The 25126-nt window shown below is 44.9% G+C and overlaps 1 long non-coding RNA gene across 2 annotated transcripts in view; it reads right to left on the minus strand.

The window, feature by feature from the left end:
- Window positions 1–21801: 21801 nt before the first annotated feature.
- LOC139230370 (uncharacterized) overlaps window positions 21802–25126 on the minus strand; it is a 46472-nt gene continuing 43147 nt past the window's right edge. For both annotated transcript variants that reach the window (XR_011587909.1, XR_011587908.1), the window contains exon 4: window positions 21802–23931. This is a non-coding gene — a long non-coding RNA (uncharacterized lncRNA). The remainder of the gene's footprint in view (window positions 23932–25126) is intronic.

The raw sequence follows: 25126 nt of genomic DNA on the forward strand, positions 1-25126 counted from the left end.
GCACTTGAAACCCCCCCATTACTGCACTTGAAATCCCCTCATTACTGCACTTGAAACCCCCCCATTATTGCACTTGAAACCCCCCCATTGCTACATTGAAACCCCCATTGCTACACTTGAAAGAAAGACTAGCATTGATATAATGCCTTTCACAATGACCGAATATCTCAAAGCGCTTTACAGCCATTGAAGTATCATATTGTAGGAAACACAGCAGCCAATTTGTCATCTGCCAAACGGCACCTCTGACAGTGCAGCACTCCCTCAGCACTGCACTGGAATGGCAGCCCAGAGTTACGTGCTCAACTTCCTCCAGTGGGACTTGAATCCACAACCTTCCAACTTAAAGGCGAGTGTGTTACCCACAGTGCCACAGCTGGCCCCCACATTACTGCACTTGAAAACCCCCATTACTGCACTTGAAAACCCCCATTACTGCACTTGAAAATCCCCATTACTGCACTTGAAAACCCCCATTACTGCACTTGAAAACCCCCATTACTGCACTTGAAAATCCCCATTACTGCACTTGAAACCCCACATTGCTGCACTTGAAAACCCCCATTACTGCACTTGAAAACCCCCATTACTGCACTTGAAAATCCCCATTACTGCACTTGAAACCCCACATTACTGCACTTGAAAATCCCCATTACTGCACTTGAAACCCCACATTGCTGCACTTGAAAACCCCCATTACTGCACTTGAAAACCCCCATTACTGCACTTGAAAACCTCCATTACTGCACTTGAGAACCCCCATTACTGCACTTGAAAACCCCATTACTGCACTTGAAAACCCCATTACTGCACTTGAAAACCCCATTAATGCCCCTGCAATCCTCTAATGTCTGGACTTATCATATTACAGAGGAATGACATAGCTGTGCACTGCATCACGTCTATCAGAAATACATAAATATGGTTTGCCTACATTGAAATATTTGCAAGTCCGGTGACTAGAGCTAAGAGAACATCACCAAGGGAACGAGTGGTTAACTGTATAAATATTTTCTGTGTACAATTCTGCTGAGGGTGGGGCTACGCATGTGTCGCAGGACACTAAACACTGCCAGAAGTGGCTTGGTCAAGGCACTGAATGGGTTAGTTGCTTAATTTCCTCCTCCCTCAGCCTTTATAAAACTGCTCAACTCTGATGGTTGATCAGAAGCAACTGAAGATTTTCGCTACTCCGGTTGGATATTTCCCATTTGGTCGATAGGTGTACCTCCGTTCGTTCCCTCTCTGATTGCATCTGTATCTCAGTGGAGAAAAAGTCAAAAAATGAAGCATTTCTTGCTCCTAACATTTACTCTCGGTCTCTGCATCTATCTGGGTAAGCAAACAAAACAATTTCTAAATAATCCTCTGGCTGACCATTATATACTTTTTGACTTTCAATATTGTTAAGAATCATAGAAATTTACAGCACAGGAGGCCATTCGGCCCATTGTGTCCGCGCCAGCCGACACTAAAGAGCTATCCAGTCGTATCCCACTTTCCAGCTCTTGGTCCATAGCCCTGTAGGCTACAGCACTGCAGGTGGATAGCAAAGTACTTTTTAAAATGTGGTGAGGGTTTCAGCCTCTATCACCCTTTCAGGCAGTGAGTTCCAGACCCCCACCATCCTCCAAGTGAAAGAATTCTCCCTCAAATCCTCTCTAAACCACCTATCAGTTACTTTAAATCTATGCCCCCTGGTTATTGATCCCTCTGCTGAGGGGAAATATGTGCTTCCTATCCATTCTATTGAGGGCATTGCTAAAGAAAAATTTCCAAACTCTTGGGCAGGTACAAAAAAAAGTAATTTTAAAAGGGTCTTAGACTGTTGGCCTTTATCTCAGCAGGGTTGGAATACAAAAGTGCTGGAAGTTACGTTCCAGTTGTATAAAGTTCTGTTTAGAACCCCACCTGGTGTAACTGCATTCAGTTCTGGGCACCGCAACACAGCAAGGATATATTAGCATTGGAGGAGGTGCAATGTGGATTCACCAGGATGATACTGGGGCTAACAGGGTTAAATTACGAGGACAGGTTGCATAGACTAGGCTTGTATTTCCTTGAGCATAGATTAAGATCCCACTAGGGTGTTAAAAAGGAGTTGATAGGGTATAAGAACATAAGAATTAGGAACAGGAGTAGGCCATCTAGCCCCTCGAGCCTGCTCCGCCATTCAAAAAGATCATGGCTGATCTGGCCATGGACTCAGCTCCACTTACCCCCCCGCTCCCCATAACCCTTAATTCCCTTATTGGTTAAAAATCTATCTATCTGTGATTTGAATACATTCAATGAGCTAGCCTCAACTGCTTCCTTGGGCAGAGAATTCCACAGATTCACAACCCTCTGGGAGAAGAAATTCCTTCTCAATTCGGTTTTAAATTGGCTCCGCCATATTTTGAGGCTGTGCCCCCTAGTTCTAGTCTCCCCGACCAGTGGAAACAACCTCTCTGCCTCTATCTTGTCTATCCCTTTCATTTTTTAAAAATGTTTCTATAAGATCACCCCTCATCCTGCTGAATTCCAACGAGTAAACACCCAGTCTACTCAATCTATCATCATAAGGTAACCCCCTCACCCCCGGAATCAGCCTAGTGAATCATCTCTGTACCCCCTCCAAAGCTAGTATATCCTTCCTTAAGTAAGGTGACCAAAACTGCACGGAGTACTCCAGGTGCGGCCTTACCAATGCCCTGTACAGTTGCAGCAGGACCTCCCTGCTTTTGTACTCCATCCCTCTCGCAATGAAGGCCAACATTCCATTCGCCTTCCTGATTACCTGCTGCACCTGCAAACTAACTTTTTGGGATTCATGCACAAGGACCCCCAGGTCCCTCTGCACCGCAGCATGTTGTAATTTCTCCCCATTCAAATTATATTCCCTTTTACTGTTTTTTTCCCCCAAGATGGATGACCTCACATTTTCCGACATTGTATTCCATCTGCCAAACCTTAGCCCATTCGCTTAACCTATCTAAATCTCTTTGCAGCCTCTCTGTGTCCTCTACACAACCCGCTTTCCCACTAATCTTTGTGTCATCTGCAAATTTTGTTACACTACACTCTGTCCCCTCTTCCAGGTCATCTATGTATATTGTAAACAGTTGTGGTCCCAGCACCGATAGGGTAGAAGAGGAGAAACTATTTTCTCTCATGGGGTAGTCATCTAGAACAAGAGGCCATCACCTTAAAATTAGAGCCAGGTGTTTCAGGGGTGATGTCAGGAAGCACTTCTTCACACAAAGGGCTAGTCGAAATCTGGAACGCTCCACCCTCCCGCCAAGAAAAAGCAGTGGAGGCTGGGGGAGCCAATCAAAACTGAATTTGTTTTTTTTGCTAGGCAAGGGTTTTAAAAGCTATGGAACCAAAGTGGGGGCGATGGAGTTACGATACAGATCTGCCTTCATCTAACAGGCTTGAGGGGCTGAATGTCCTCCTCCTGTTCCTATGTTCCAAAGCACCCACGTTTCAATCTCCTGGTTCCAGCCTGTGTTCAGTGGAGTTTGTATTGCCTGACCTCAAAGCCATATCTTACAGAGCCTGTGAGAGACAAAGTAAACAATGTTAACCCAACCCACCTGTTTGGGGAAACATGATAAAATCGGGCTAGTTTTATGCCCCGCCCTGATTTTACTCATCATTGAAGTCGCTAGAGAGTGATAGCTGGGCGGGGAGTAAAACCGATGCTCTCCAGGGAGTTCGATTAAAATCAGAGAGAAATAGTAAAACAATCCACTTATATTTTGGTTCCATACGATATAGTTCCCCAGTTTAAAAACTTAGAATCAGAAAGCCCCACAAAGCAGCTGCACTGAAGTTGGCTTCAGGCTGCGTACATTTAGATCCGCTTTATTGCACTCCAAACTGGAGACTACCTTCTCTTTCGCTTTGTTAATCCTAATCACACTTTCTTGGGAACCTTCGGGGCGCTCTTTAAAACGGCCACGATAGCGATGAATGTTTAGCAGCCCAGGGACATCTTGACAGAGACAAGTTAGTACCGTGTTTTAATCGATTCCGACCGGCCCCTAAATGGTCATATAAAAGGACCAGTGCAGCTGGAACCAATATAAATATGGTGTGAACGTAGCCAGATCCCAAAAGAGTTGTGAACGTAGCCAGAAATTGGGCGAAATTGAAGGGAGGAAGTTGAGCTCAATTGGCTATGTAATCCCGGTGTTGGTTGTGACTATGTTGATTCATCGAACCCTTAATCAACCTCCAAGTGTGCCTCCAGAGCTTTGGGCTCAGGCAGCTGAAGACATGGTCGCCAATGGTGGAGCGACTAAAATCTGGGGGCGCAAGTGGCCAGAATTGGCGAAGCGCAGAGATCTCGGAGGGTTGTGGGGGCTAGAGAATGTTACAGGTATGTGGTGGGTGGGGGAGACCACGGAGCGATTTGAAAATGTTAAAATTGATAATCTTAAACACCTCCATCAGACCCCTTCTCAAATGCCCCTTTGCCAGCTTGTAAAGCCCACGTACTTCACGAATACAGCTCAAACAAGATGTCTGGTTAGGTTGTTCCCTGCACTGCCTCCAATGCTTGAACACCACTCTTGTGACTCGGTGATCGAGAACTAGATGTGATCTTCGAGGTGGGATCAACTGTGCAATTTGATCGCAACTTCCTCTGACTTGTGTTTCACTGTTTTGACTATGTAGTTCAACACTTGCTTGTGGGGTGGCTTTTATTGCTGCGCCTGAATCGGTTCACATTTTTGTGAATTAATACTGTAGAGCGTTGTTTATTTTCAAAAAGGTTACAAGCCATTTCTCGCTCAGCCTTATCTCCCATGTTTTCAATGTACAGGTGGCTGCTTAGAGTGCTACACATGCTTGTTATCAATCAACAGATGCATTACAAACCCCAAAAACTGTACTGGAGCTAACGACAAGTGTTTCTACAGAGTTGGAAAAGCTGGTAAGTAAGAATCCTACCTAGTTACGTAGAGTTACATCGAGTCTACAGCATAGACAACTGGTCCATGTTGATGTTTATGCTCCACACGAGCCTCCTCACCCCCTCCTTCTTACCTTATCAGCATATCCTTCTATTCCTGAACTTAAGGAAAGGTAACGTCTTCGATGTTATGAGACGTGAATCGACTAGAATAGACTGGCGAGTGATACTTAAAGGGTTGACGGTGGATAGGCAATGGCAAACATTTAAAGATCACATTGATGAACTTCAACAATAATACATCCCTGTCTGGAGTAAAAATAAAACGGGCAAGGTGGCTCAACCGTGGCTAACAAGGAAAATTAAGGATAGTGTTAAATCCAAGGAAGAGGCATATAAATTGGCCAGAAAAAGCAGCAAACCTGAGGACTGGGAGACATTTAGAATTCAGCAGAGGAGGACAAAGGGTTTAATTAGGAGGGGGGAAATAGAGTATGGGAGGAAGCTTGCTGGGAACATAAAAACTGACTACAAAAGCTTCTATAGATATGTGAAGAGAAAAAGATTAGTGAAGACAAACGTAGGTCTCTTGCAGTCAGATTCAGGTGAATTTATAATGAGGAACAAAGAAATGGCACACCAGTTGAACAAATACATTGGTTCTGTCTTCATGAAGGAAGACACAAATAACCACCTGAAAATACTAGGGGACCGAGGGTCTAGTGAGAAGGAGGAACTGAAGGAAATCTTTATTAGTCAGGAAATTGTGTTAGGGAAATTGATGGAATTGAAGGCCGATAAATCCCAAGGGCCTGATAGTCTGCATCCCAGAGTACTTAAGGAAGTGGCCTGAGAAATAGTGGATGCATTGGTGATCATTTTCCAACAGTCTATCGACTCTGGATCAGTTCCTATGGACTGGAGGGTAGTTAATATAACACGACTTTTTAAAAAAGGAGGGAAAGAGAAAACGGGTAATTATAGACCAGTTAGCCTGACATCAGTAGTGGGAAAAATGTTGGAATCAATTATTAAAGATGAAATAGCAGCGCATTTGGAAAGCAGTGACAGGATCGGTCCAAGTCAGCATGGATTTATGAAAGGGAAATCATGCTTGACAAATCTTCTAGAATTTTTTGAGGATGTAACTAGCAGAGTGGACAAAGGAGAACCAGTGGATGTGGTGTATTTGGACTTTCAAAAGGCCTTTGACAAGGTCCCATACAAGAGATTGGTGTGCAAAATTAAAGCACATGGTATTGGAGGTAATGTATTGACGTGGATAGAGAACTGGCTGGCAGACAGGAAGCAGAGAGTCGGGATAAATGGGCACGATCGGATTGGAAAGCAGCTAATGTAACGCCTCTGTTTTAAAAAAAAGGGGGCAGACAAAAGGCAGGTAACTATAGGCCGGTTAGTTTAACATCTGTAGTGGGAAAAATGCTTGAAACTATCATTAAGGAAGAAATAGCGGGACATCTAGATAGGAATAATGTAATCAAGCAGACGCAGCATGGATTCATGAAGGGGAAATCATGTTTAACTAATTTACTGGAATTCTTTGAGGATATAACGAGCATGGTGGATAGAGGTGTACCGATGGATGTGGTGTATTTAGATTTCCAAAAGGCATTCGATAAGGTGCCACACAAAAGGTTACTGCAGAAGATAAAGGTATGCGGAGTCAGAGGAAATGTATTAGCATGGATAGAGAATTGGATGGCTAACAGAAAGCAGAGAGTCGGGATAAATGGGTCCTTTTTGGGTTGGAAATCGGTGGTTAGTGGTGTGCCACAGGGATCGGTGCTGGGACCACAACTGTTTACAATATACATAGATGAGCTGGAAGAGGGGACAGAGTGTAGTGTAACAAAATTTGCAGATGACACAAAGATTAGTGGGAAAGCGGGTTGTACAGAGGCTGCAAAGAGATTTAGATAGGTTAAGCGAATGGACTAAGGTTTGGCAGATGGAATACAATGTCGGAAAATGTGAGGTCATCCACCTTGGGGAAAAAAAAACATTAAAAGGGAATATTATTTGAATGGGGAGAAATTACAACATGCTGCGGTGCAGAGGGACCTGGAGGGAATCCCAAAAAATTAGTTTGCAGGTGCAGCAGGTAATCAGGAAGGCAAATGGAATGTTGGCCTTCATTGCGAGAGGGATGGAGTACAAAAGCAGGGAGGTCCTGCTGCAACTGTACAGGGTATTGGTGAGGCCGCACCTGGAGTACTGCGTGCAGTTTTGGTCACCTTACTTAAGGAAGGATATACTAGTTTTGGAGGGGGTACAGAGACGATTCACTAGGCTGATTCCGGAGATGAGGGGGTTACCTTATGATGATAGATTGAGTAGACTGGGTCTTTACTCGTTGGAGTTCAGAAGGATGAGGGGTGATCTTATAGAAACATTTAAAATAATGAAAGGGATAGACAAGATAGAGGCAGAGAGGTTGTTTCCACTGGTCGGGGAGACTCGAACTAGGGGGCACAGCCTCAAAATACAGGGGAGCCAATTTAAAACCGAGTTGAGAAGGAATTTCCTCTCCCAGAGGGTTGTGAATCTGTGAAATTCTCTGCCCAAGGAAGCAGTTGAGGCTAGCTCATTGAATGTATTCAAATCACAGATAGATTATTAACCAATAAGGCAATTAAGGGTTACGGGGAGCGGGCGGGTAAGAGGAGCTGAGTCCACGGCCAGATCAGCCATGATCTTTTTGAATGGCGGAGCAGGCTTGAGGGGCTGGATGGCCTACTCCTGTTCCTAATTCTTATGTTCTTATGGGAGGGGAGGGGGGAAGTGTGCAGAGCGATCGGTCCATCGTTTTTGTAGGGGGGGGGGGCGGGCGAGGGGGTAGTGCAGAGAGATGTGGTTGGAGTCCATCATTGGGTTGGTTGAGAGATCAGGGGTCTGGCTTTTGGCCGATGGGGGGGTGGTCGGAGAGTTTGGTGCAGAGGAGATAAGATCATGGAAGAGGCTGAGCTTGTGTGAGAAAGGGGAGAAGGTAGCAGGACATAGAGGACACCAGGAGGGCATGGGTGGGGTCCGATTGCTGGGGGGTGGGGTGGGGCGGGGGGAGCAGAATTCCCACTCCCCCCTGGTCCACAAGCAATGCTGGAAAAGCACTTTTCTCATCCATGCAGCATTCCTCACCTCCCTTTCTCCCCCGAAATCCCGGCTGGCTATCATTAAAGCTGGAACAGAGAGAAAAATCTGAACACCTAATATTTAAATGAGCCACCTGCCTCCTGGGACGGAGTTGGTCGCCTGCCGTACCCCCGGTAAAAGTGGAAATGGGCGGATTCGAGACGGATTAGGTTCGGGTTTGAGTTTTTTTCCCCCAAACAGTTTTATTTCTCACCCGGCCCAACCCCCCTCGCTTTTTGGGGGTTAAAAATCCCCCCCCCCCCTCTTCCCCACTATGATTTTGTGAATAGGTTGGTTAGTTATTTACAGAAATGTGGGGAACTTTGGAACCAGCAAAAAAGCATTTATCGGGTGGGATAGCAGAGAAGATATTAACCCAGTCATTATTTAACCATGTTTGCTTTCTATCTTTACAGGCTCACTATCTGTTTACAGTGCTGGATGCATTGCTCCTACCTCGTGTGACAAGAATTTCACTCAAAATTTTGGGCTGGCTTCTGTGTCTCTCGTGACTACTTGCTGTGATAAAAACCTCTGCAATGGAAGCAGTCACGTTAAATCGTCTCTTCTGCTGGGCTTTGCGATGCTCTCACTGTGGTTCACAGGATTCCTTTAAAGCAATTGCAGCACTTTAGCGCACATTAATACACTGTGTAATTCTCCTGGGGTGTATGTATGTGTGTGTGGGAGGGTGGGCTGGGGGAATATGTCTTTCTAATAATCACATGGTGGTTTCTCAGAGATGTGCGATCCAATGTGAATTTAAAAAAAAACATAAAATATTTTTAATGAAGAAATCAGCTGCTCTCTGGACCAGGCTAGGAGATTCACGGTGGATGGTGGAATCGTTCTGTGGATGCCAGGCAAATTTTATTAGCGTCACCAATACAACTGCTGCAATCGTTCCTACTTTCAATGTGCTTGTTTTCTATTCGATATTAATTAAGCGAGCTTCGGAGATGCCGATTTTTCAACTTTAATATACGGTACTGTCATTGTCCTTCTTAAAAAAAAATATATGATCTGGTAAAATAAAGCTGGGAGAGATTAGAGGGTAGATATCACTGCTGGCAATGTAAGAGGATGGGCACTTGATGCAGCCGCCTTAGTCCTCTGTCTGCTATCTTAAGGGCGTTAACGGAGGGCGAAATTGGTCTTCTGCAGTTGCACGAAGCGACCTGCGGCGAATAGACCGCCAGTTTTTTCCCCCTCCCGTTGACCTCAGTGGAAAGCGGGCTGTGAAAGGAGCGCCCATTCGCGCTCCTGGCGAAGACCAATATCACTCCCCAATGCCGTAACTGTTTAATGCGTGTGTTAATCTCTTTAAATAAAGTAGTGGGAATGGCAGTGCCATATGCCAACAACCGCGTGCATTTATATAGCGCCTTTTACTGTCGCAAAACATCCCAGGGCGCCACCCGGGACCGTCCTGTGAACACGTCGATCTCCCCTAACATCTGGTTCTCTTGCTGGAAGGGGCTACGGAAAACCGAACAATAAAAACAGAAAATCATTCGACATCAGGGTATCAAACGTTCTGCTACTTTATCTGTCCCGGCTCTGTTTTTCTGCCTGTTGCAGGTCTCCTGTGAGACTCCAGTGACGGTACCAAATGAACTTGCGCAAAACATGCCAATTTTTAGAAAAAGAATGCCCTTTGGCTCATGTTGCCACAAGATCTAATCATAATTTTTAAAAAACACAGAAAATGCTCAGCGGGCCAGGCAGCATCTGTGGAGACAGAAACAGAGTTACCGTTTCAAGTCGATGACCTTGCCTCAGAACTGGAAGAAGTTAGAGATTTAACAGTCTAAGTGAAGGGACAGGGAAATCAGGGTAAGGGAGGGGAAACACCAAAAGGGAAGGTCTGTTAGGGTTGTTATGTATGCAATAAAGGTTCAAACTGAGTACTGTTTAACTAAGCAAGGTACAACCGTGCTTCTGCTTTATTTTGGCCCAAATTGGCTGGCCTTTTAAACCAGAGCAGCACCATGTGCCTGCTGCTCAGTGGCCTCCAGCAATGACACCATCTGGTGGCTACAAACAGCATGTGCATACATGACAAGGGTGGAGGGCTGGAGAGATTAAATGACAAACGGGATGATGGTGCGAGGCAAAAGCGGGTGGTAATGGAACAAGTAAAGGAACACAAGATGGGGCGAGAGGAGTTGTAAATGGCAACAGCAATGCATTACCAGCAGCTGCTTTCCGTGAACATGGTTATGGTCTGAAGTTGTTGAACTCAATGCTGAAGTGCCTCAGCGAAAGATGTGTCATTTCCCCGAGCTTCCGTTGAGCTTCATTGGAACTGTCAGAGGCCAAGGACAGAGAGGTCAGAGTGGGACGGAGAATTAAAGAAATGCATCACTTGTGTTGACCTTGTAAGGAGAACGTTAATGCACCTGACGCTTTGTAACCCTGTGACTTCAATTTTTCTGCCTGCTTGTACAGATTGGAGCGGGAGGCATTATTCTGCTAACTTGTTGTGGTGTTCTAATAAATTACTGCTGTGGTGGAAAAAGTGTGTTCTTTCTTGGCTCCGAAGCAACTCCTTTGTTCTAGCTGCTCTCCTCATTTTTTTAACACCTTAGAATCAGAATCACATGTCAGGTTATCAACTGTGCCAGTGTTTTGCACTTTCACTACAATTCTTTTAAATTATGCAATTAAACCAAGTGCCCCCTTGTTAAAGGAGCACAACAACTAGAACCTGTAAACTAACCAAAAATGTTTAAGAAAACCTAACAAAACAAATCAAATCAAAATTTGGTTGCCGATGGTGACGATGTACTCCAGTCCCTCCGGTGCCCACTGGTCGCGGAAAGCCTCGAGCATACTGGTAGACACCACGTGCTTCATCTCTAGGCACCCAAGTGCAATCGTGCAGTACCACTACAGGCTGTATTGTAGCTATGCTCCCACCTTCCCACCACCCAACATAGAGATTAACCACGCTTTGAATTTGCCCCCTCAAGATGTCTATGGTTCATTTAATTATTACTGTTTCTTTAAGACTCTTCTAGCATTATTACCTGTTGTAATAGCTACATCATCATTTACATCTCTTGCTTAAATGCATAACCAGAGAATTCAGGTTAAAAAAACAGTGATGCAGTGAATGCGGATAGTAAAAACATAGACACGCACACATTAGTGGGAGTTGTGTACAGACCTCCAAACAGTAGTAGTGATGTTGGGGAGGGCATCAAACAGGAAATTAGGGGTGCGTGCAATAAAGGTGCAGCAGTTATAATGGGTGACTTTAATATGCACATAGATTGGGCTAACCAAACTGGAAGCAATACGGTGGAGGAGGATTTTCTGGAGTGCATAAGGGATGGTTTTTTAGACCAATATGTCGAGGAACCAACTAGGGGGGAGACCATCTTAGACTGGGTGTTATGTAATGAGAAAGGATTAATTAGCAATCTCGTTGTGCGAGGCCCCTTGGGGAAGAGTGACCATAATATGGTGGAATTATGCATTAGGATGGAGAATGAAACAGTTAATTCAGAGACCATGGTCCAGAACTTAAAGAAGGCTAACTTTGAAGGTATGAGGCGTGAATTGGCTGAGATGGATTGGCGAATGATACTTAAGGGGTTGACTGTGGAATGGGCAATGGCAGACATTTAGAGACCGCATGGATGAACTACAACAATTGTACATTCCTGTCTGGCATAGAAATAAAAAAGGGAAGGTGGCTCAACCGTGGCTATCAAGGGAAATCAGGGATAGTATTAAAGCCAAGGAAGTGGCATACAAATTGGCCAGAAATAGCAGCGAACCTGGGGACTGGGAGAAATTTAGAACTCAGCAGAGGAGGACAAAGGGTTTGATTAGGGCAGGGAAAATGGAGTATGAGAAGAAGCTTGCAGGGAACATTAAGACGGATTGCAAAAGTTTATATAGATATGTAAAGAGAAAAAGGTTAGTAAAGACAAATGTAGGTCCCCTGCAGTCAGAATCAGGGGAAGTCATAACTGGGAACAAAGAAATGGCGGACCAATTGAACAAGTACTTTGGTTCGGTATTCACGAAGGAGGACACGAACAACCTTCCGGTTATAAAAGGGGTCGGGGGGTCTAGTAAGGAGGAGGAACTGAGGGAAATCCTTATTAGCCGGGAAATTGTGTTGGGGAAATTGATGGGATTGAAGGCCGATAAATCCCCAGGGCCTGATGGACTGCATCCCAGAGTACTTAAGGAGGTGGCCTTGGAAATAGTGGATGCGTTGACAGTCATTTTCCAACATTCCATTGACTCTGGATCAGTTCCTATGGAGTGGAGGGTAGCCAATGTAACCCCACTTTTTAAAAAAGGAGGGAGAGAGAAAACAGGGAATTATAGACCGGTCAGCCTGACATCGGTAGTGGGTAAAATGATGGAATCAATTATTAAGGATGTCATAGCAGTGCATTTGGAAAGAGGTGACATGATAGGTCCAAGTCAGCATGGATTTGTGAAAGGGAAATCATGCTTGACAAATCTTCTGGAATTTTTTGAGGATGTTTCCAGTAGAGTGGATAAGGGAGAACCAGTTGATGTGGTATATTTGGACTTTCAGAAGGCGTTCGACAAGGTCCCACACAAGAGATTGATGTGCAAAGTTAGAGCACATGGGATTGGGGGTAGTGTACTGACATGGATTGAGAACTGGTTGTCAGACAGGAAGCAAAGAGTAGGAGTAAATGGGTACTTTTCAGAATGGCAGGCAGTGACTAGTGGGGTACCGCAAGGTTCTGTGCTGGGGCCCCAGCTGTTTACACTGTACATTAATGATTTAGATGAGGGGATTAAATGTAGTATCTCCAAATTTGCGGATGACACTAAGTTGGGTGGCAGTGTGAGCTGCGAGGAGGATGCTGTGAGGCTGCAGAGCGACTTGGATAGGTTAGGTGAGTGGGAAAATGCATGGCAGATGAAGTATAATGTGGATAAATGTGAGGTTATCCACTTTGGTGGTAAAAACAGAGAGACAGACTATTATCTGAATGGTGACAGATTAGGAAAAGGGGAGGTGCAAAGAGACCTGGGTGTCATGGTACATCAGTCATTGAAGGTTGGCATGCAGGTGCAGCAGGCGGTTAAGAAAGCAAATGGCATGTTGGCCTTCATAGCAAGGGGATTTGAGTACAGGGGCAGGGAGGTGTTGCTACAGTTGTACAGGGCATTGGTGAGGCCACACCTGGAGTATTGTGTACAGTTTTGGTCTCCTAACCTGAGGAAGGACATTCTTGCTATTGAGGGAGTGCAGCGAAGGTTCACCAGACTGATTCCCGGGATGGCGGGACTGACCTATCAAGAAAGACTGGATCAACTGGGCTTGTATTCACGAGTTCAGAAGAATGAGAGGGGACCTCATAGAAACATATAAAATTCTGACGGGGTTAGACAGGTTAGATGCAGGAAGAATGTTCCCAATGTTGGGGAAGTCCAGAACCAGGGGTCACAGTCTAAGGATAAGGGGTAAGCCATTTAGGACCGAGATGCGGAGGAACTTCTTCACCCAGAGAGTGGTGAACCTGTGGAATTCTCTACCACAGAAAGTTGTTGAGGCCAATTCACTAAATATATTCAAAAAGGAGTTAGATGAGGTCCTTACTGCTAGGGGGATCAAGGGATATGGCGAGAAAGCAGGAATGGGGTACTGAAGTTGAATGTTCAGCCATGAACTCATTGAATGGCGGTGCAGGCTAGAAGGGCCGAATGGCCTACTCCTGCACCTATTTTCTATGTTTCTATGTTTCTATGTTTCTATTATTAGGTGGTGACTGAATGTGGAGGGAGAGTTTAATCCTGTCCCATTTTTACAAAGTCGGAGCCAGTTGTTCCCAAAGGAAGGAAGAACTTGCATTTATATAGCGCCGTTCACAACCTCTTGTCGCAAAGTGCTTTAAGGATTATGAAGTATATTTTTGAAGTGTAGGCACTGTTGTAATGTAGGAAACGCAGCAGTCAATGCGCCCACAGCAAGCTCCCACGAAGAGCAATGTGATACTGACCAGATAATCTGTTTATTTTTTAGCGATGTTGGTTGAGGGATAAGTATTAGGTAGAACTCCCCCTGCACTTCTTCCAATAGTGCCTGTGGGATCTGTTACGCCCACCTGAGGGGGCAGACGGGGTCTTGGTATAAAGTCTCATCCAGAAGACGCGTTGATGACAGAGAAGTCTCAAGTACAGTCACTGAGTGCTTACACCTGCCACAAAATTGTACTTTGTTTTTGTCTCATTTTTGAACTGAACTTTTGTTAAATGGAAAAAAATGACCAAATGTATAACAATCTCTAATTCAGTTTTAGCTAAACTCATTTTCCAACATTGATAAATAATTGCATTTGAAAGTAATTGAAACAAAGTGGAGCCTTTGAAAAATGCTTACTGAAGTATGACCCACCCTCTAAACATTAGCACACACAACAGAATTCCTCCTACACACTCTTGGGCAGAAGACCAAAGCCTGGATTAGCTATCGTTAACATGTAGAGGCAGGACTTGTGCCTGCATGTGTATTGCCACACTGAGCATAATTTTTCTGGGGGGGAGGGGTGGAGTAGGCCTAATTTAATATGCGGGGCAGGATTTCGCCAAGAATCTGGTTCCTGTCTGGGTCTCTGCTACTGGAAGAGGAAGGGGCGTGGAATTGTGGATAAGCTGCAGCAGTTAAAGGGTCGCCGTAGCTGAAATGTCCAGACATACATCATGGGGGACAGAGTGGGTTGGGGGAAGAGAGAAAGCCACAGCAACACTTGAATGTTGAAAAGCAATGGCAGATGGCGAAGCATCTGTGAAGACCTTGCACATGATTCTCAGAAGCTGCGGCAGAGATTAAGGGGAAGAAAGCAAAGGGGTAGATTTATGTCATCACTGCCTGGGCACGGTGAGTTGCATGCCCTTTACAGAACCCATTTGTTTCAATGACGCGAGAATCAGGCGGGTCCTATAAAAGGGTGAGAGGTCCACTCAGTCATCCTACCACCCAGGCAAGTGAAGACAAAAATGTACTCCGAAGGCACTTAAGTCACCCAGAGAGTAAGGCCCCAGAAAAGTGGACAAATCTGGAGGAAGGTGACTCTGGCCATTCCATGATCCCGCAACAAACAGCTGTTCAGTGCTGGCAATGTTTCAATTACATCACCAAGCTAGCCTTGGTAAGTGATAGGCACTAGCGCTCATGCTGAGATACAACTTGGGAGCTTGACTCACCTAAACACCGCAAGTGGAGGGGTCATTTGAATTTTGCTACTGGTATAAAACAGACAATATTGGTTTGGCGGCCTGTTATGGACCTGTTCCTTTTCCATTGAACCAATGGAAATGAAAATGGGGAAAAGTGCATAATGAATGGTTGACCTGATATCGCCCATTTTACATGATTGGCAGAAGTCACAATTACCCCCTAGTGTAAAAGAAAGAATGAGTTAAACCCTTATTGGCCGTAGAAACCCTCACCTGTAATATTTGAGCGAGGAGAGACTACTACATTGCTTGCACCTGATAGCATGTTCACAAAGGAACTGTCTGCAAGATACCTGGACAAAAATACATTGTGAATTAATCTCTAACATGTCTAAATCCTCTGTGGCATCCCCCATCCTAGCTCTCTAACTTCCTCCAGCCCTACAACCCTTCGAGATATCTGCGCTCCTTCAATTCCGGTCTCTTGAGCATGCCTGATTTCAATTGCTCCACCATTGAAGGCTGTGCCTTCAGCTGCCTAGGTCCTAAGCTCTGGAATTCCCTTCCTTAGCCTCTCCACCTCTCTTTGTTCCTTTAAGAAGCTCCTTAAAACCTACCTCTTTGATCAAGCTTTTGGTCATCTGCCCTAATATCTCCTTATGTGACACGGTGGCAAATTTTATTTTGTAATGCTCCGGGTGAAGCGCCTTGGGACATTTTACTATGTTAGATGGTGCTATATAAATACAAATTGTCATTGTTGTTGTAGTTTTTTTTTGCAGAGGAGCAACAGGTGCACAGCCAGAGGCAAAGGACTGTCATGGATGGAGCAATAAATAGTATTCAGCCTCTCAAGTAGGTGGGTTTCTTATTCTTCATCGTGCTGTTCGATTTGCAAATACTACTGGTTATTTTAGCCTGCCTGCTTCTGGTCTCATGTTTGATATTTCTGCTACTCGGAGGAGATCACACCATCATATAAGCCTGCATCAAATCTGGGACCTGTTTTCCCACAAGTTGGTTAATTGTTGGACTGGGGCTGCGTAAGCTCTGTAAGGGTGCAAAATGTCAAAAATTGTACCCTTCCGATTCATGGGGGAATTAAATCCACGCGTGGAAAGCACTGTGCAACCTTCAAAAAGCCCATATCATAATATATGGGAGTTGCACTAACCACTGACATTACTGCAAGTGGAAGATTATTGAAATACAATTGCATTTTCTTGCTTAGGTGCTTGCTTTTTGTTATAATTGCCTCCCCATAAAACAACATCTACAGTAAGTATTAAACTAGCCTAAATGCAAGTTTTGCCTTGCAAACTGTGCCTGCATATTCCATGCTGGCAGGATCCAACAAAAATGTGCAAAACCAACAGCTTAGTAGGCTGAACACTGAATATAGACACTAAAGACAAATAAATGTAGTGATGGGGCTCCTCCTGTCCAGACATTCTCTCTCTGTGCTCCCCTAATGAGCTACATTTTAACTTAGGGGATTTAATGACCCTCCCTCGAGAATCCCGCCCGTCCATTGTACAATAACAACTTGTACTCATCATCATAGATAGTCCCTCATAATTGAGGAAGCCTTACTTCCACTCTAAAAATGAGTTCTTAGGTGACTGAACAGTCCAATATGGGAATTACAGTCTCTGTCACAGGTGGGACAGGCAGTGGTTGAAGGAAGGGCTGGGTGGGGAGTCTGGTTTGCCGCCCATTCCTTCCACTGCCTGCGCTTGCTTTCTGCATGCTCTCGGCGACGAGATTCAAGGTGCTCAGCGCCCTCCCGGATGCTCTTCCTCTACTTAGGGCGGTCTTTGTCCAGGGACTCCCAGGTATCGATGGGGATGTTGCACTTTATCAAGGAGGCTTTGAGGGTGTCCTTGAAACGTTTCCTCTGCCCACCTGGGGCTCGCTTGCCAAGTAGGAGTTCCGAGTAGAGCACTTGCTTTAGAAGTCTTGTGTCAGGCATGCGAACAATGTGGCCCACCCGAAGAAGCTGGTCGAGTGTCGTCAGTGCTTCAATGCTAGGGATGTTGGCCTGATTGAGAACACTGACAGTGGTGCGTCTGTCCTCCCAGGGGATTTGCAGGATCTTGCAGACACATTGTTGGTGGTACTTAACCAGCGATTTGAGGTGTCTACTCTATATGGTCCATGTCTCTGAGCCATACAGGAGGGCGGGTATCACTGTAGCCCTGTAGACTATGAACTTGATGGCAGATTTGAGGGCCTGATCTTCGAAAACACTCTTCCTCAGGCGGCCGATGGCTGCGCTGGCACACTGGAGGCGGTATTGAACCTTGCCGTCGATGTCTGCCCTTGCTGATAATAGGCTCCCAAGGTATGGAAAGTGGTCCATGTTTTCCAGAGCTGCGCCTTGGTGACTGTGGGGGCAGTGCTGTGTGGCGGGGTCAGGTTGATGGAGGACCTTTGTCTTACAGATGTTTAGTGTAAGGCCCATACTTTCGTATGCCTCAGTGAAGATGTTGACTATGACTTGGAGTTCAGTCTCTGAATGTGTGCAGACGCAAGCATCGTCCACGTACTGTAGCTCGACGACAGAGGATGAGACCGTCTTGGATCTGGCCTGGAGACAACGAAGGTTGAACAGGTTTCCACTGGTTCTGGAAATTTAGTTCCATTCCAGTGAGGAGCTTGTTGAGTGTGAGGTGGAGCGAGGAAGATCGAGAAGAGGGTTGGCGCGATGACGCAGCCCTGCTTGACCCTGGTCCAGATGTGGATTGAGCCTGTGGTGGATCCGTTGGTCAGGATCACGGCTTGCATGTCGTCGTGAAGCAGACAGAGGATGGTGACAAACTTTTGGAAGACGCTCCACAGTCCCTCGCAGTTAACAGTATCGAAGGCCTTTGTAAAGTCAAAGGCCATGTACAAGGGTTGATGTTGTTCCCTGCATTTCTTTTGCAGTTGTCACGCTGTAAAGATCATATTCTTTGCGCCCCGTAGTGGATGGAATCCACACTGTGACTCCGGGAGGAGCTCCTCAGCCACAGGGAGAAGACGGTGGAGGAGGATAGCGATGACCTTCATGGCTAATAACAGGCAGATTCCTCTGTAGTTGCCGCAGTCGGACTTGTCCCCTTTTTTAAAGATGGTCACGATTACTGCATCTCTGAGATCTCCAAGCATGCTCTCCTCCTTCCAGATGAGAGAAATGAGGTCATGCATTCGTGCCAATAGTGCCTCTCCGCCATACGTTAGTGCCTCAGCAGGGATTCCATCCGCTCCAATTGCCTTGTTGTACTTGAACTGACGGATGGCCTTTTCTACCTCGTGCAGGGCTGGGGTTTTGCTGAGATGGTGGCGGGTAGCATGCTGCGGGATGGAGTCGATGAAGTCAAAGGCAGAGTCTTGGTTAAGGAGATCTTCAAAGTGCGCTTTCCAGCGGGTTCTGACTGCCTCGGTGTCCTTGATGAGTGCCTCTCCGTTCTTGGCCAGCAGTGGGGTGGGGCCTTGGGTGCTTGGGCCGTAGGTGGACTTGACTGTTAAGAATCCTGACACATCATGGATGTTGGCCAGCTGCTGGATCTCCTGTGCTTTCTCCACCCACCATCTATTCTTTAGGTCACGGGTTTTTTGTTGAACCTTGGCCTGAAGCCGTTTGTAAAGCTGCTTTGCTGCTCCAGAGTTGGGTTGTTGTTTTAGGTTCCGAAATGCCCTGCGCTTGCGATTTATTAGCTCTTGGATCTTCTGGTCATTCTCAACAAACCAGTCCTGGTGTTTCCTGGTTGAGTGACCGAGCGTCTCTGTGCAGCCACTGATTATGGTGGCCTGGAGGGCAGATCAAGCGCTGTGGGCGTTCTGCGTTTCGGGGTCATCAAGAGTTGCCAGGTTAGCAGTGAGGTGCTGGCTGTATAGGGCTCACTTAGCTGGGTCTTTGACTGCCCCGGCGTTGATTTTTTTGTGGCACTGCTTCTGCTGTCGTCGCCGCTTTGGGGCTATGTTGATGATGGAACGGATTAGGCGATGGTCCGTCCATCAATCGTCAGCTCCTGTCATGGCGCGGGTGATGCACACATCCTTGTGATCCCTGCCTCGAATGATGACATAGTCGAGCAGGTGCCAGTGTTTGGAGTGAGGGTGTTGCCACACTGCCTGGTACTTGTCCCTCTGGTGGAACAAGGTGTTAGTGATGACAAGGTCGTGTTGTAGGCATTTTGTCAGGAGCAGGGTACTGCTGGAATTGGTTTTCCCTACCCCCTCTCTGCCGATCACGCCTCCCCAGAGGTCTATGTCCTTAGGAGGATCAGTTTGTCGTCTGTAGGGACGTGGGACAGGGATTGATCGAGGCTGGAGTAAAATCTCCCTTTGGCCTCGAGTGTTGGGGCATACGCGCTGATGACTGTGGTGCACTGGTTCCGGGATAGGGTGAGTCGGAGAGTTATGAGACGTTCGCTAATCCCGCAGGGTCTCTGAGGCGGTTGACCAGCTCATTCTTGATGGCGAAACCGACTCCGTACTTATACGATGCCTTTAGCCTTGTAAAACTTCCCCAAGGTGCCTCACAGGAGAGTTATAAAACAAAATTTGACACTGAGCCACATAAGGAGAAATTAGGACAGATATCAACGAGGTAAGTTTTAAAGAACATCTTAAAAGGAAGAGAGGTAGCGAGGCAGAGAGGTTCAGCGAGGGAATTCCATGCTGAAGGCATGGCCACCATTGGTTGAGCGATTATAATCAGAGATGCTCAACAGGCCAGATTTAGAGGAGAGCAGACATCTCAGGGGGCGTGGGGAAGGTTGTGTGGCTGGAGGAAATTACAGAGATAGGGAGGGGCGAGGCCACAGAGGGATTTAAAAATAAGGATGAGAATTTTAAAATCGAGGCTTTGCTCGGTTGGGGGCCAATGTAGTTCAGCGAGCACAGGGGTGATGGGTGAACGGGACTTGGTGCGAATTAGGACACGGGTAGCAGAGTTTTGAATAATCTCAGATTTACATACGGTAGAATGTGGAAAGCCAGCCAGGAGTGTGTTGGAACAGTCAAGTCCAGAGATAACAAAGGCATAGATGAGGGGTTTCAGCAACAGATGAGCTGAGGCGGGGCGGAGTCGGGCGATGCACCCTTGTAGAGGCTTGTTTATTAATTTATGCCACTGCTGCAATAGGATATCAAAACCCTCTCCTTCTTTAAACTTACTACCACCAGTCTGAAGGTTTCCATTTGATTTTGCAATTGTAGAATACTGCACAAGTTCTTCTTTGATGGCTTTAAAAAGCCTGATCACTAATTGCCTCTTTACTGAACTTTAATTCAAAACTGTATTTTTGGAGGGGATGCAATGTTCAGAACATGACTAAACCCAGATAAATATTCAATCTTGTGGATAGGCCATTGCCCAACTGATAATTCTGCAAGTGTAGTTTTCATGTTTGCAATCTGATATTTCGCTATGTATCTCCTGCAAGTACGGTTAAAAAAAAATCTGTTCACATTTTAAATAACAAAACAATTTTAATAAAAAAATGTAACAGGGGGCAATTCCATCCATTGGGAATTAGTACAGATACAGAAAATGATAACATGTAAACAGTTTCTTTGACTTCAGTGGTTATACTTTGATGATATTTAGCATCAGAAAGATACCTTAAAATGCTTACCTGTTATCAACTATAATAATTTGTTATATTACAAAGAATCTTCAAGATTATATAGATAATATAAGTTAGATAAGCCAAAATGTATTGTACTGCAGTTTAATAGAGCAATTTGTAGTCAGAAAAAAAGATATAACGTTTCAACTGGAAACTGTGACACAAAATATACCTGTGCATTTCTCCATTTGATAGCAGAAGGTGGGCTGTGTGCTTGCTAATGATACCAAAACCTTAAATAATCCTATGAGGAAGTGTGGTGTGGAATGAAGGCCAGTGAGGTGAACACACTAACCTATGTCTTCAAATTGAACTCGACTGCAAAATCCTGAGTGTCTTCTCTAGGAAGATGGAATTCCATGAGTCCCATTCCACTGGTGGAAGTCCATACTTCTGTTTGCACTGAAGTATAGGAACTCGAAACACCGAAATTACAGATTTATCAGTTGGGTCGCCATCCCTTGCCTGAAAGGGTGCATCAGAGATGCCTGCCCAATAGTGGCAAGGAGAACTGAAGCAACACCATGTCACACCGATGGCAGAACATGGCCAAGAACGGGCCAAACACAAGCAGCATAGGTTTATCTAAAATGCTCTGAAGGGAGTCAAGTACTACAGTTGCGAAGGCAAACGATTACCTTTGTCTGCTGAGCTTTTAAGGCCATTACATGGCCTCCAACAGGGCTCATGTCAGGATTTTGCAGTCAAATTCAATTTGAAGACATAGTGTTCACCTCACTGGCCTTCATTCCACACCACGCTTCCTCACAGGATTATTTAAGGTTTTGGTATCATTAGCAAACCTTCTGCTATCAACTGGAGAAATGCACAGGTATATGTTGTGTCACAGTTTCCAGATGAAACTTTATATCTTTTTTTTCTGACTACAAATTGCTCTATTAAACTGCAGTACAGTACATTTTGGTTTATCTAACTTATATTATCTATATAATCTTGAAGAGTCTTTGTAATATAACAAATTAAATTACTTAGCCAGCAAGTCTTTCTTGCAAAAGTGTAATGGGTGGAATTCCTGGGGTAACTCAGGATTGCCCCAGACATGTGTCTATAACATGGTGGGGGAAGAGAGGAGGGGGTGGATGTGGATAGAAGACTCACCAACATTCCCCCCTAACTAATTGAAGGGCAGGTTACACAGGGCAGAATCCTGACTGAAGCAGGTTCTGGCCCAGATTCTGGGATCCCTCGCAGGCAATGCACCTAATCACCGTGCTCCCTTGCATCCAGAATCTTTGGGCCAAGGCATGTTTAGTTCCTAACCGTGTATCTGAAATGTTCCATTACTCACCACTGTGTGTAGTTGTTATTCTTTGAATGAAGGAGTATTACACGGCATGAATGGTCAGCCAAATCGCAGGGAAAGACACAGGGAGGCGTTTTAGGTGGTGTCATCTGATTGTCCCTGTCTTCACTGTATCAAATGTCTGTATATAACTAGCAGTTCTGATGAACTGAAATAGTTAGCAAGCAACCCAAAGAGTTGCCTGTATCTTTACGAAAATAGAAACTATGTTAAGACAGAAATAGATAAAAACAAAACAAAATGCGACCATAGCTAAATTATCCACTTAGCAGCTTTAGATCTCAACCTGAGGGATAATTGTCAGGACTTATGAAGTACTAAGTTAAATTCTAACTCTGGGGCCTTAAATGGAGAGTGATGTGCCAAGCCCACTTCGTAAGAACAGCTCAATGAAGTTGTGTTGTCAACAAGTAGGACTGATAGTGAAGGAATTGGGCCAGGCTGCAGGACACTGTCTCGATTATAGGGGCATATTTTCCTGTTCTTGCACCTGTGGATATTGTACCACCTGGGCATGGCATTGAGCTAGGAGGTTTATATTAATGGATGGGGAAATGAGGCAGGCTCCACTAGGGCCATACTCTCCTCCACAGCTAACCCTCCTGTAATTTCTGAGCCCAGGCAATCCAATAGCTGAAGACACTGGAACAGGAAAATTCTCCACAGTTTTATCTGTGGTGATTTCTTCCCATTCTGAGGAAAATCTGTTAGATTCCATCCAAATAGGAACTTTTGGGGGTCGAAATTGTTCGGTGTGTTAATTTTAGAATTCCATCAAGGATTAAATTCCATTGAATGCTATTTTAATGATGGCGTTGTAATACTTTATTAAGTTGGGCCACAAAGGAATTTCACATGATTGTATCAGCCAATGTGCTAAAGAATAGCATTTAAACAGAATTCCAAACCCAGATGTTGGAAGCCAGGTGAAGAATTGTCTTCAATACTTTTCTTAATATTTGGGTAGAACTCTCTTCGCCTTTTTTTTTTTAAGTACTTAAACTCACATTCATGACTAAGTTCTGAGTGTTTCTAGCTGTTCCTACTATTCAGAGTGAGTTGTCTCGAGGGTGGAGTCAACTGAAAACTCAACTTAAGTTGTTGACCAGTGACGATAACTAATAACATTTTTAGCAGGGTTTCTGATTATTTTTCATACCACCCTAGGGTTGCTCCAAGTTTTAAAACTAGATAATATTCAGAGTACTGTCAAGTCTAAAGCATATATAATGTAGCTAACATTGGCTGCTAGTAGACCTCTTTAAACAGTACATGTAGGGATGCACAGTTGTAACTTATACCTCTGAAGGTTCAATGGTCCCTGTGATTTACTTTTTACAATTAGGCTGGCTAGCTATTCAGGACAACTGGAATATAATGAATAACCTTGGTCAGTTGCAGTGGGCTGTCCCTTAAATATTCTTGTACTTCATTTCTTCACGAATGTGAGGAAATATATTCATTTTTATACCGATTGCTAACAAATAGTCTTAGAGATAACTATGGTAGTTCTATGTGCGTTCACACAATGTTCTGCGAGAAGTAGATGAGACTCTACAGAAAACATATTATCCAGCCAAGCACCAACACAGCACCCATTGTATGTGCTATTTTCACATCTGTGCTTCCATTACATAAGTCATTACTACAGCAAAATGTACGCAAGCTAACTGTCAATCCGGCAAAATCAGTTTCATAAGTTTTGTCACATTGATCAGCTGAAGTGCATCCAAGACTTGCAATCAAATTATTTTCTGTAAAATAAAATATATGATTATCCATGTTACATTGGTCATTCAGAGTCATCACAGACAAAGTTGGAACACTAATTTAGCAGTAAAACATAAACGTTCTCAAAGAATCATATAGCACAGAAAGAGGCCATCCATACGGGTCCTGATAGTCTACATCCCAGAGTACTTAAGGAAGTGGCCCTAGAAATAGTGGATGCATTGGTGATCATTTTCCAACAATCTATCGACTCTGGATCAGTTCCTATGGACTGCAGGGTAGCTAATGTAACGCCACTTTTTAAAAAAGGAGGGAGAGAGAAAGCGGGTAATTATAGAACTGTTAGCCTGACATCAGTAGTGGGGAAAATGTTGGAATCAATTATTAAGGATGAAATAGTAGCCCATTTGGAAAGCAGTGACAGGATCAGACCGAGTCAGCATGGATTTATGAAGGGGAAATCATGCTTGACGAATCTTCTGGAATTTTTTGAGGATGTAACTAGTAGAGTGGACAAGGGAGAACCAGTGGATGTGGTGTATTTGGACTTTCAAAAGGCTTTTGACAAGGTCCCGCACAAGAGATTGGTGTACAAAATCAAAGCACATGGTGTTGGGGGTAATGTATTGACGTGGATAGAGAACTGGTTGGCAGACAGGAAGCAGAGAGTCGGGATAAATGGGTCCTTTTCAGAATGGCAGGTAATTACTAGTGGGGTGCCGCAGGGCTCAGTGCTGGGACCCCAGCTCTTTACAATGTACATTAACGATTTGGATGAAGGAATAGAGTGTAATATCTCCAAGTTTGCGGATGATACTAAACTGGGTGGCAGTGTGAGCTGTGAGGAGGACGCTAAGAGGCTGCAGGGTGACTTGGACAGATTAGGTGAGTGGGCAAATACATGGTAGATGCAGTATAATGTGGATAAATATGAGGTTATCCATTTTGGGGGCAAAAACACGAAGGCAGAATATTATCTGAATGGTGGCAGACTAGAAAAAGGGGAGGCGCAACGAGACCTGGGTGTCATGGTTCATCAGTCACTGAAAGTGGGCACGCAGGTACAGCAGGCGGTAAAGAAGGAAAATGGTATGTTGGCCTTCATAGCTAGGGGACTTGAATATAGGAGCAGGGAGGTCTTACTGCAGTTGTACTGGGCCTTAGTGAGGCCTCACCTGGAATATTGTGTTCAGTTTTGGTCTCCTAGTCTGAGGAAGG

This window comes from Pristiophorus japonicus, chromosome 19 (assembly GCF_044704955.1).
Source record: "Pristiophorus japonicus isolate sPriJap1 chromosome 19, sPriJap1.hap1, whole genome shotgun sequence".
Lineage (NCBI taxonomy): Eukaryota > Metazoa > Chordata > Chondrichthyes > Pristiophoridae > Pristiophorus > Pristiophorus japonicus.